Source organism: Rhipicephalus microplus, chromosome 5 (assembly GCF_043290135.1).
Source record: "Rhipicephalus microplus isolate Deutch F79 chromosome 5, USDA_Rmic, whole genome shotgun sequence".
Lineage (NCBI taxonomy): Eukaryota > Metazoa > Arthropoda > Arachnida > Ixodida > Ixodidae > Rhipicephalus > Rhipicephalus microplus.
Genome location: NC_134704.1, coordinates 85705040 through 85716072, shown reverse-complemented (window position 1 = coordinate 85716072; position 11033 = coordinate 85705040).

The window sequence follows — 11033 nt, the reverse complement described above, 5'->3', positions numbered from 1 at the left end:
GCACGTGGTTCTCAACAGGCTTCAGAATTATGCAGAGGACAAGGCCATCTTTCCCCCAACTATGATAGGTTTCAGGGCCAATTTGTCCACACAGGATGTCATGATACAGTTAAAACATGACGTAGTCAATCAGGGGCATGGCACGGGCACCAAAGCTGTATTGAGGCTTGACCTGAATAAAGCTTTCGACAATGTCTCGCATGAGGCAATATTGAATAACCTATCAAAAATGGGCCCAGGGGTCAGGACATTTCGCTACATCAGATCATTCTTGGAGGGCCGAACCGCAGAAATTTCAATAGGAGATATCAAATCGAACTCATTCGCGTTGGGAGGCAAAGGGACGCCGCAGGGTTCAGTTTTGTCACCGTTCCTGTTTAACATCGCCTTCATTAAAATACCGCCGAGGCTGGATGAGATACCGGGACTCAAACACACATTTTAAGTTGATGATATTACTCTATGGGTAACCAGGGGTAGTGACGCGCATCTGGAAGAAACACTGCAACAGGCAGTTAATATTGTTGAAGAGTTGGCAGGGGAGGCGGGACTTTCATGCTCTCAGCCAAAGTCCGAGCTCTTTGTGGTTCGGGACAAACCCAGAGGGCTACATGCAAGACACTATATTCCCCCACCGCCGTTAGAGGTAAAGGTAGGGGGTAGGCCGGTAGCTGAAGCTCAAACGATTAGAATTCTTGGCCTATATCTGCAAACTAACAGAAAGAATAGGGTGGCCTTTGAAAAACTCAAGACCACGGTCAATGCTACTGTCAGGCTAATCAGAAGAATCGCTAACCGTAAGAGCGGGGTTAAAGAAAAAAAACTCTGTAAGCTGGTACAGGCGTTTGTGCTCAGCAGGATTACTTACGCGACACCTTATATGAAGTTGGATGCCGCAGAAAAAGGTAAGGTCGAGGCTATGATCCGGCAAGCTTACAAGGCAGCGCTTAGGTTGCCTAACAACGCGCCTACAGAAAGGCTGTTAAAAGTAGGGGTACACAACACCCTGGATGAATTATGGGAGGCGCATCTGGTGATGCAGCACGCTAGGCTTTCGACAACCAAAGCGGGCACGATTATATTGGAAAGGATTGGCATTGGAGCAGAGGCTCCCACTGGGGACACTAAAATTCAGATGCGGTGAGAGTTACATAAGGCCCTGTACACAAAACATTTGCCCAAAAATATGCATCCGATTCACCATACGCAGCGCAGGCAGGCAAGAGCCAGAGCTTTACACGTTGAGTACGGCGAGTACAAAGCGGCAGTCTATACAGATGTTGCGGAATATAAGGACAAAGACGCTTTTGTGATTGTGGTGGTGGACAGGCGGGGGCGCTTGATCGCTTCTGGATCGGTCAAAACCCGCTCCTCGGAAACTGCAGAGGAAGCGGCAATAGCGCTAGCTATAACTAATTCGCAGTCAGATTTGATTTTCAGTGATTTAAAGACAGCCATCCGAAATCTGGCGAGGGGCAGAATATCGGCGACCGCTGCACGATTTCTGCATAGGGCCACGGGACGAGAAATGAGAGAAATAGAAATTGTCTGGGTACCAGCACACTCTGGGAACCTTGGGAACGAGGCGGCACACCTGAATGCTCGAGGTTTCGTCAGCCGGGTAGGTGAGCCGCCAGTTCCGGGGAGGTCCGCGAGAGATGGGCTGGTGTCCTTTCATGACATAACAAATCATTACAAACTAGAGCGGAGGTTTTATCCGCCCCCGCACAAGCGGTTGACTAAGGCGCAGGAATGCATCCTGAGAAAACTGCAGACGCGATCTTTTCCCAACCCTTACGTGTTGAACAAAATGTACCCGGAGGAGATTTAGCCGCAATGCAAATGGTGTCAGGCTGTGGCAACATATGATCACATACTTTGGGAATGTAGCATAGTGCCGCCGCCGTTGGATAATATGCGTGATCCCTCTCTTGAGCACTGGGAGGCCGTGTTGACCAGCTCAGACCCAGTCGTCCAGTTAAGGGTCGTGAAGTGGGCCACACAGGTCGCCGCCAACTTTGGGTTGATGGCCATCTAACACGGAATCATCCTCAGTTGCTTTCTGACGAGATAAAGTTTTTCCATCCATCTATCCATGGCGCATTGAGTGGCCTCGTCTGCTCTCCGGAGAAATCAGAAGTCCTGAGAGTCTACAGACGAGGATACGATCTGCAAAACACCATAGACGTCTATATGGGGGGGGGTGGAAGAAGATTCCACAAGTGTCCTGAATTAAGATTCTCGGCATGTGGATACAAAGCAACTTTTGTATAGGCCACACCATCAGACAGCTGTCAAACACTACAGCGCAAATCACGAAAATGGTCACCAGAATCTCTAACAAAAGACGAGGTATGAAGGAGGAGGACACTTGTAGGCTTGTACAGGCTTTCGTTGTTAGTATGATTGTATACAGTGTCTCCTACCAAACACCACTTCCACAGGAAAAAGAACAATTAGAGGCAATCCTCAGAACAGCCTACAAGGGCGTCCTTGGTCTACCTGTCAGCACCTCGACAGAGAAATTCCTTAAACTCGGGATAAACAGCACAGTGCAAAAACACATCGAGGCGCATCTTGTTGCGCAGAAAATGAGATTACTGTTCAATGCTACGGGCAGGCATACGTCGAAGACATTGGGCATGAGGGATGCTTGCGGAGAAATGAATAACACGGCGAGCATACCACAGGACATTCGCCAGATCATTGAAGTCAGCCCAATACCTCGAAACATGCATCCAGAAATCCATAAGGCTCTAAGAAAAGTCAGATCAGAAGCACAAGAAAAAAATTTCAAGGCGAGAACCGACGTATTGTACGTTGACGCGACCACACACAGAGAGAACTCCGGGACAGTTGTAAGCGTTGCTGATCACCAACTTAGGGAAGTCAACAGCGCTTCGATCAAAAGCAACAACATCCTCGAGGCGGAGGAAGTAGCGATCGCTCTCGCCGTCACACACCAGAGCGAAGAGTCTACTACAGAAATAGTTACTGACTCGCAAGAAGCGTATCGACGGTACAGCAGTGGACGCATGTCCAGTGCTGCCACCCGCATACTCAAGGGAAGAAAAATCATCTTCTCGAGCTGCTCCATTACGTAGACACCAGGCCATGAAACTGTGACAGGGAACCAGCGTGCCGAAGCCATTGCCCGAGAATACGCCGACCGGGGGGCGCACAACGACGAGGAACCAGCCACAGTTACTAGACGCTATGGAGCAATTTTAGAACACTAAAGAGCCCTGAGGAGGATATACCCCCCTCCCCACAAAGACCTCAACAGAGAGCAGTCGGTTGCCTGGAGACAGCTGCAGACTAATACGTGCCCCAATCTCAGTCTTCTCAGTAAAATCTATCCGGGAATATACACCAACAAATGCCCGCTATGCAGAGAATACCCCACACTTTACCACGTGACATGGACCTGCCAACACACACAGGTAGTGCCAAGAAATTGTACTCCAACACCGGAGCAGTGGGAGGCTGCGCTGTCCTGCTCTAAGCCTGAAGAACAGCTCAAGCTGATCGACAGAGCTTGCAAGATGGCAAAGGCCACAGGGGCCCTAGACTGAGGGCTCCACCTTCACCGGAAAAAAACTATTTGTAATAAAGTTTTGCATTCCATTGGTGCATTGACTCTTGGCGACATCCACACGCGCACTTCTACGCGCGCCGGCATTCCTGGTACTGCCGCAGCTCCTCTTTGGAGCATGAAACTGGCGCTTGGCATATGGCAAGTCCAAAGATCATGGATGATATCGCTAGCGCATTATCTCACGCCACAAGACAAGGACCAATGCGACTGGTTGAAGAAATGTATCACAGAAAGTGTATGATATCTCATTATTGACAGCGAAAAATATAAGAAAAATATAAGCTCCACCCACGAGAACGCATTATCTTTATTTCCCATGCCTCGGCGCTCCAATAGAAGTAGTTCCGAAGCAGTGGGAATAGTTTTCATGCACACAACTATTATCTTGAAATAGTTTATTGGTATTGAAATAAAAAAACCTAACCTCGATAACTGAACTTGACAAGGCATGGAGTTCAGCACAAGCCTAGCAATATATATGTTGTTGAAATCGTAACCCCCACCATGCTCTTTCCGGAGTCTATCAAGAAGCAATGTACATCTTTCAAAGGCGACGTTTCTGTGTGGTAATTATGGTTGTACAAAAACAAACATTACCACGTTTTTAATAGTCTTGAAAAGAAAGGAATCGTTCTTTTTTGGTTTTAAACTCATTTCTTGAGGCCGTTTGCAGTTTTTTGTTGTTTTATGAAACTTTTGATGCGAATTTTTTTCGTGGATTTTGTAACTATGGCAATTAGGAACCGGAGCTAAAAATAGAGAAGGGATCCAAAATTGACTTCGTGAACTTTGATTCTTGTGATTTTGTAAGTACCGAATGTGCGTCTTGCGTCATCGTGCTTGTCAATGAATTGAAGGTAAACGCCAATGTTTCATTCACTGTCTTGGTTCATCGAAATAAATGCACATAGCGCACATATACTTTTGAACAAAGGGGGTCATTGCCTACGCTGTCCTTAAAAAATGCTATGGCGATGTACGTGGTTAAACTGGGGGTGAAAAATGCTGTAGGTGATTTTTTTGCTTCCTCCGGCAACTTGCACCCATGGTGTTGCCGTGACCCCGCCCGTCCTTGAATATTAATTTTTGTCCAAGAGGGACTCATTTTGCTGGGACACGGGCCACTACTATCTATGAATGTGTCTGTGCGAAACTCTGCCTGAGCAGGCAAGAAGGTTTTCTCTGTCCAGTTAATGCGAGTGAATTGCGTGCTAGACTGCTTTCACGTGGGAGTGCAATGCATCCTTGATGTTTTCTTTCACGGGCTTCTAACATAAATTAGTTATCACTACGTAGTATTTGTATAAAATAAAGACAAAAAAAAGACAATAAACACGTTGAACACACTAAAGTAAGCATTTGTACTGAAATATCACTAAGTATGGTGCAACGCCTTAAAAATGAAATATGTTATTTTTGATAATTCCTTTAGTGGCGTTGGTTCAGTAACAAACATAATCGATGCAACTGATCGTGATTACTCGTGTATATATAGTTCACGCTATATTGCCGTTTGAAGAGCATTGAACCACCTTTTGTTTGCAAGGCGTTCGTCTACTGACCCTGGGACAAGCGCTTACACAACGGCTATTTCAACCTGGCACATAATTTTAAGCCGGTGGAAATTGATTACGTTATGATGGAGCATCTGTGCCAATGTACATATGTAAATTTATCACATACGCACATTGGACGGCCACAATTTGGTTTATGATGCGTACATCACCGCATACTTTCTCAGCTGGTTTGTTTACGTTCTTCCTGCAATGCAAAAGTGCTTGCGTTACACACATGTGTTGCGCTAGGTGGTTTTATTCGTTCCTTTTTTTCTCATGCCTTGTTGACATTTGCATTACTTATATGGGTGCACAGTACAGCGCTCATCACAAAATATCACCAGGATTCCCACGTTGCGACAACCATTCCTCATCAGCCACATTAATTACGTGGCATCCTCGCTGATTTGGTCTAAACGCAATAAAGATAAACTCGACACTTTAAAGCGTAAAAGCATCAAAAGGGTACTGGGTCTACCTATGAGCACCAGCACGGACCGGCTCATGAGTCGTGGCATGCACAACACCCTCATGGAGGTGACCGAGGCACAAACACTAGCTCAGGTCACGCGGCTCTCCTCCACGAAAGCTGGGCAGCGTCTACTACAGTCGCTGGGATATTATCATACGGCAGGGGAGGAGCAGAAGATCTTCTTATCACAAGCAATGAAGGTCACGTACTATGTGGCGTCCTTCCCGCGTAAGGTTCATCCACAGTTAAATGTTGGCCGGCGAAAGGCACGGGCCAAGTCTTTTCCTGATTTCGTGGCTAGGTCGACGGGCAGTGTAGCTTTCGTCGATGCGGCGCAGTATGGCCGCTTTGATCGTTTTGCAGCTGTGGTCGTTGATCATCGCGATAGCGTAATCAACTCAGATTCTGTGAGGAAAGCGTCTGCCTCCGTAGCAGAGCAGGTAGCGATAGCCTTGGCGATGACGGACGCTTCGCGTCTAGAGATATTTACTGACTCCAGGGCTGCTACCCAGGCTTTTGCCTCGGGGCTAATCTCTAGGAAGGCTGCCGCTATTTTAGGGGCGAAGCTTCTTAGAGCGGCATTCGTTCATCCCTCGTAGTCTGTAACAAGTATAACATTTTGTCCTTCAAGGTGATGCTGGTGAGAGACTTCTTCTGTGCGTTGTTGAACAATCAAAAATAGTGCTCAATGTACATGTCCATGGCTCCTAATGGGGAATGAGAGGCAGGAGCATTCGGCTTTTAGTTAACGCGCAGGCTGCGATCACCATTAGCAGCCATTGGCATGTACATTGAGCACTATCTGACAAGAAAGGGTTGCTACGTTATACTCGCTGGGTATCGAGCGTTGAGCCGCAGTACCATGAATACAATGAACTTGTATATACCATGAATGAACTCGAGATGGTTAAAAATGGGAAGTAGATACGAAGCGCAAGCCGTAAGAAAGTAAAAGCCGAATTCTCCGCCTCTAATTTCCCATTAGCAGCCATTGGCATGTACATTGAGCACTATATGACTGAAAAATTTTGCTACGTCATACTCGCTGGGCGTAACCTCCTTGGTTTTCGAAAGGTTTAGCGAGCGTTCGGCCACAGTACCATGAATACAGTGAACTAGTATATACAATGAACTCGAGGAGGTTAAAGGTGGGAAGTGGACCCGAAGCGCAAGCCGTAAGAAAGTGTGCATGTGCCACCCCTCGTTTAGTCCTTCGAATGTCCGCTGGATGGCGGTGCTTCTATATGGCGGTGCTTCTATATGATGAAAAGATGCGAGATGGTGGTACTTGGAGTGTTGAATAGATGGACGAACGGACACATAGACAGATGCATGAATGGACGCATGAACGGACGCAGGGGCGGCTGCATGAACGAACGCAGAGACGGACGCACGAACAGACGCACGCACGGACGGGCTGATGGACGTATGGACGGTCACACTGACGGACGCATGGACGAAGGGAAGCAAGAACGAATGGACGGACGAATTCTTCAACCCACTCGCCATCATTCACTCCGTGAATATGCTGCCATTTTGAAATTCCAGGGGTGTAGTAGGCTACCACATAATCACCTGGTTTCCGGCCCACATGGGCTCAGAGGTGCATCCGACCCTTCCCAACGCCAACGAACTTCCCATAACCACGCGAGAGAAATCTCGTGCCGTGGCGGTCTGGGCTGGCACGGAGGTGGGTTCGCGGATAACTTTAAAGATCCACTTGGCATCTTTAACGAAGTGACGTCCCATCATCAGTTGTCTAGGCGGAGGTACCCGCTTCCGCATTCTAAGCACACTCGGCCACAGTCGTCGGTTCTTCGGATGCTACAGGCAGGTTCGATCCCATTATTATTATTATTATTATTATTATTATTTATATTATAATTATTATTATTATTATTATTATTATTATTATTATTATTATTATTATTATTATTTGCATACACAAAGATGCAAAGGAAAGAGGAAGAGAACAAGCTGCCAACTGCCACCTGGAGGGGCACAACGCCTGCTCAGTCTTTCGGGAGGAGGGAAGAAACAGAAGAAACAAAGATTAGACGAGAGAAAAAGGAAAGAAGATGAGGAAGAGAGAAAAAAAATGACGAAGACTTTGACGACTATGAGTAAAAAAAAAGAGAGAGGCCGTTTATAAACGAGGGGCCAGGTCGGTTTGATTCATAAATGTAAGGAGAGCTTGGTGGGCCTGGTCGCGTCGGGAAGCACTACCACTCGGAAAGATTCCCATTTCGTAGCACATCCAGCCACTTTGCTGATGGCGTAACTCCAGGAAGCCCTAGTTGTGAGGCACATAACTGCACACTCGCTCACATGTTCTGGCAGTGCCCGGCGTTACATGGCGCAAAGTTCAGCACAGAAGGTGACTGGGAAAGAGCTCTTAAAAGCCCCGAACTTTCAGTCCAATACTCGGCAATCCAGGAGGCCTGCGAACGGGCGGAGGGCCACGGTCTTCCAGCCCCGGCGTGGACGTGGCCAGCAACAGCGGTGGACCCCTCTTAGGGGGGTGTCTGACCAGTTTTCCGGGACCAACTAAAGATCATTTTACTTCACCGTACTAACACGCTCACACATGAGAAACGCCGATATCATGGCTTGTCCGAGTGGTAAATCACAGACGCGCACATTCCACAAAGCACAGCCATGCACAATCGGACTTCACCTTCACCTTAATGCCCACAAATAACCGCGACGACAATCGTCGATAGTTGTTATCCTGAGGTGATACATGCTTGGTGCATCCGAGTGACGCTGAGAAAGGCGCCGTGTTGCAGCTTCACGCTTCCGAAACAATGGAACGCAATGAAGCTCTGTAGCTTCGGTGCACTTCGAGCGCTATATACAAAATCAAACGTAAGCAAAAAATGACGGCCGGTGAGAATAGTTCTGAGTGCGACCTGATGAAACAGAATCTTTTAGGGGCGAAGCTCCTTAAAGCAGCACCCGTTCGTCCCTCGTAGTAGTCGTAGTCGTAGCAGTGTGTAACTAGTCTTACGTTTTGACCGGCAAGGTGGTGCCGAGGGGAGATTTCTTGTGTGCGTTGTTGAACTATGAAAAATTTGCAGTGTGCCCGTTAACTAAAAGCTGAATTCTCCTGTCTCTCATTCCCAATTAGCAGCCATTGGCATGTACATTGAGCACTATCTGACAAGTGTTGCTACGTTATACTCGCTGGGCGTAACCTCCTTGGTTTTAGAAAGGTTTAGCGAGCGTTGGGCTGTAGTGCCATGAATACAGTCAACTAGTATATATCATTAACTCGAGGTGGTTAAAGATGGGAAGTAGACACGAAGCGCGAGCCGTAAAAAAGTGTGTATGTGCCACCTCTCGTTTAGTTCTTGGAATGTCCGCTGGATGGCGGTGCTCCTATATCGAGAATATGTGATGAAAAAAAATGCGAGATGGTGGTACTTGAAGTGTTGAATATATGGACAGATGGAGACACAGACAGATTCATGGATGGACTCACGGATGGCTGTACCGACCGATGGACGCATGGACGGACGCAGGGGCGGATGCATGGGCGAAGGCAGGGACGGACGCACAGGTGGACGTGCGGACGCACGAACAGACGCACGCACAGACGGTCGGGTGGACGCACGGACGGTCACACAGACAGACGCATGGACGGACGGAACCAAGAATGAATGAACTGACGGATGCTTCGCGCCACACTCCATCATTCACCCTGTCAATACGCTGCCATTCTTTTATTAAGAAAACACCCTAGGAAAACCGACGTGACGCCTGCAGATCTCGCAAGTGGCACATCGCCACTCGTCGCGAACGGCTCCATGCTGAATTTGTCATTGGTTCATCATTACTGCGACGTCATTGTAAAGAGCAGCTGCAGTTGGACGCGTATATAACAAATGGACAGCGGTACACTTTCTTCTTATCTTTAGCTTGTCAACGACTATAGCTCATGTAATCAAGAAGCCAAAACGGGAGTGCACAATATATAACCGAGACGAAAGAGTGAAGGCTATCGGAATTTCACAGCTCAATCGACTAAGCCAACTGACTACAGGCAGTCGGCTCGGCATCATTCTAACCTCGATATGGTAGGTCTGCAAACCCATAGGGGATGCCGATGCAAATCGAACATCCCCAAGTGCTGCCGAGAAAATTTATGATTTCCCCCTGCCTCGAAACAAGCATCCAAAATTATGCGAAGAGAGGAAGGAAACAAGAGTAGAAACTCTAATAAAGTGGTTTGGATCATTGGACACAAGTCGGTTGCGTACGTGGACACGAGAAGTGGCAAATTGTGTGCAGCGGTCGCTTCAATAGTCGACGGCCAACGGGCCCCTATATCAGCCGGCATCATTAGAAGCCGCAGCACAGAAACGGCTGCAGAACTCGCAATAGCTCTGGCTTTGCGTTGCAACGGGAGCTAATTTTATAACCAGCGATAGCAAAGCGGCCATCCAGAATTTCAGTAAAGGTCGAATATTGCCTGAAGTGGCAAGGGTTAGGTCCAGTAGACCACTAAACAGAAATAGTTGCCTAACTTGGACCCCAGCACACACGTTCGTTCCTGGCAACGGGGCGCCCACGATTTAGCCCGAGCTACAGGGTGACTGTGAAGTCGCCGAACTGCCCGAACCTGGAAGAGCCGCCACAATGTTACACTGACACCCTGAAAAATTATCAGCTACTGCGTAGAGTGGTGCCATCACCAGATAAAAGCCTGAACAGTAGGGAGGCTGTCGCATGGCGACCCATGCAAGCTGGCAGTTTTGCAAACCCGGTCGGGGCATATCAAGTTCACGAAAACATCAGGCAAAGCGATAGATGCAAGCACTGTGGGGTGACAGGTACCCCCGACCACATTATACGGTAGTGGGATTGCTTCCCAGGCGCTAAATTAAATATATTGTTACGCCACGTATGTGCCGGACGAAGAAGGAAAAAGAAGCAAGGGGTGTGGAAGAAGAAGATCATCATCATCTGCCTGCGCCGATACGGCTCGTCCCTCGAACCGTGTATCAATAAACCCCCAGACGCCTACTGAGGTCGTAACAGAGTGGTGGAAGGTGCTGGGTATAGGAACCAACGACGGGACCGCTACCCCTCGGATTTCGCCGGAGTCGTCGCCTCGCCGGCCTGCCTCCTTCTTTGGCCATCATGCCTGACGAAACAGAAGCTCGGGAACCAGTCCCCAGCAGTTCTTGGCCGTATCACAGAGAGCCACGAACCTTCTCCGGGAGGGCCAATGACGACGTGGACTCATGGCTCAAACATTTCAAGCGAGTAAGCAACTGCAACAAATGGGATGCTGCCTCCCAACTGTCAGGCGTTGTTTTCTACCTCACTGATGTTGCCCTCGTTTGGTATGAGAACCATGAAGATATTCTGACAACATGGGAACGCTTTGTTGAAGAAATCA